Source organism: Olea europaea, unplaced genomic scaffold (assembly GCF_002742605.1).
Source record: "Olea europaea var. sylvestris unplaced genomic scaffold, O_europaea_v1 scaffold2422, whole genome shotgun sequence".
NCBI classification, from domain to species: domain Eukaryota; kingdom Viridiplantae; phylum Streptophyta; class Magnoliopsida; order Lamiales; family Oleaceae; genus Olea; species Olea europaea.
In genome coordinates this window covers 55,374-58,301 of record NW_019242401.1, presented here as the reverse complement: position 1 = coordinate 58,301, position 2,928 = coordinate 55,374, and positions in this window count along the sequence as shown.

Here is a 2,928-nt window from a genome sequence, read left to right as displayed (position 1 = left end):
TCGTGATGAACTTTTTTCCCTCCCCAACTTTCTACTATTATATTTTTTTTACACGTGGTATTTAACTATTTGTGATGATTTTCCTCCAAAAACATTGTTTTAAGGACATAGCACTTCACTTGAGAGAGTATTCATTATCATCTCTTCCCCCAAAATCAGACTCTCTCAGGAAAAGCACCAATGAGAAAGGGTGAATCACCCACAAAAGCTGTGGAAGTAGGGATTCAGAATCCTAGGTAGATAGTGATTCACCATAGACATGAATGCCCGAGGAAAGTCTTGATCTTGGAAAAACAGCTCGACGTCAGGATGATAAAAAGCTTAACACCTTTCATTCTTATTGTAACGCCACGCTCTTATTTCTCGTGACTATCATGTCGATTTAAATTAATTGCAGTTGTATTATTTTTATTTTGTCTTGTCTATTATGTTGTTGCAGTGAAATGTAATTTGGATGTCCTAAATGATCAATGTGACTAGTAATTCTAAATTGAAGATAAATATAATTTCATTAAATTTATAACATATTACGTGATATTTTGTTTCCTTTATAATTAGACTTGGAATCTGAACATTATGGTAATAATCTATTTTCTCTTTATAATAGTAATTTGATTTAAAAGTTAATTAGTTGGCACCAATTTAGGGGTGATTTTTTATTGATGGAGCCAAATCAGAGATTTAATTATTCCTTGAGAGCAAGAATTGAGTAAATTAATAGGGTCAAGTCAAATTAGCATAATTATGGCCGGTAATTATTGAGTCTTAAAGGTAAAGAATTGAGACCTAGGGTTACACTTCCTATATACACAAAATTTGTTCCATATCATATTCCAATTGTATTAATATTCGAAACACCACCTGCCATCAATTACATATTCTGGAAGTGGGGATTATTGCAATTGAAGGTAAAACCATTTCTTCATTATAATATCTTATGTCAAACATGATGCTGTGAATGAAGATGTGAATTTTCTACACACAAAGGAACATGTGCGTGAGTATGTGTGTGAGAGTATGTGCAAATTTACATAATTTCATGGTCCATTTAGAATCCCTTTAAGCATAACTCTATTATTTTGCTATTTGACTCTTGTTAGATTAATTGTATATTTTGGATAACCAAGAATTAGTAACTGTATTTCCTCAAATAAATTTTTAAGCGAATGAAGTTCATATATATGTGTGTTCTAAGTTCAAAATTATAAGAAAACTCTTATTAATTTGCATAAAGCAAACTTTTTCTTTTCTTAACTGAACATATGGGAGATTTAATTCTTTTCTGATTTTATACAATGATTCTTCAATGGCATCAACTTTTCTGTTAGGGTGAACATGGAGATTAGGATCTAGTAATCCATTGTAATTTAGAATAGAAACTGGTACTTTATTCTTCATTCGATATATAATACTAGTTACCTATTCTAGATTTTATTTGGATTTAAATCACTTAATTATTCATATGATTTTATTGACGTCTTGATCCATTTGAAGTCCTCCTCTCAATTGATTTCTACACACTGCTATTTTAATCTAATCTTACCAGTAAGTATAAGTACTTACATTTTATTTTTCAGAAATATTAGCTTATAAGATAACTTTTTTCTGATTTAATTAGGTTGTTAGAAATTCTTTAGAATAGATATAATACTTGTCAACCAGTAAAGTTTTTAAGAGTGTCAAACATGGCCCTAGTCAATTTGGGCTTTGCTTTATGTATCATTTGAAACAATTTATACATATAGGCTTTTGATAGGTTTGGTATCTTTTAATTATGGGTGACATTAAATTAATGATGCAAGTGTGGTCCATGACTATTAATTTCGTATCTGACGTGGTGGCAACATGGAAATTCAAATTAATTGTTTAGTTTATGTAGATAAATATTCTTCATGCATTTAAGTTTATAACTTGCGAGATGTTGATAATTTTGAGATAATATAATATCCATTTAGTATTAAAAAAAATAACAACTAATGATGTGTTTGGAGAAGTTTCATTCGTGGTTGATAATTGAATTAGGACTTTCAGCACGTTGATTTCGTGGGCAGATATGGACATTTTCACCTGTTATCCTATAAATAATTGCTAAGGATTCCAAGTAAGTAAACCTCCACTTATTTTCTTGCGCACTCTACATGATTAAATGTATCAACGTGTTATCTAAATTGCCCTTATGTGAACCTAATGTTTAATTATTACGTTTTATGTCATGAATGTTTCATGCATAATCATGCACATCAATGCATCCACAAGCATACATGGAGTTTTAAGGAATAAAATGATTTCCAAATGTCATGACTAAACGAACATTTAAAGTTATGTATTCCAAATATTTTTGTTACGAGATGTATGTCTATGCCATGAAGGTGTGAGTGGGAAATGGGGAATGGGGGACCGGCGCACCCGACCAATGTTCAATGTTAATATTAATCGCTTTGCAGTTGAATGATGAAGGTTAATGTTAATGTTAACCGCTTTGCAGTACTACCGGTAGGACTCAATCGGGATTCAAATAATAATTGCCCACTGCATTCTGATTGGCCATAGACGATACATCAAGTGAGCTCACGACGTCAATGTTATGTTTTTTTAAGGAAATGAAGGGATGGGGATACATAATGAGAAATGCCTTTTGTTTGCAAGTAACTCATATGAATATCATGAGCATACATAATATGCATGAAGTTTGCTTACTGAGCTTTAGCTCATTCCACGTTAACCCTCCCCATTTTCAGATGATGAATGCAAGATGATGAGATGACGGCTTGTGGTGTCATGGACTCAGTACTATCATATTTAATTGTTGGATTCATTTTTTTTTTTTTTGTGATTAATGTTGACATTCAATTTAATTGTTCTATATTTTGTTGACCACAAATTATTTTAAGTTAATAAGTCAATCGTATTTATTATGTAAAATAAAAA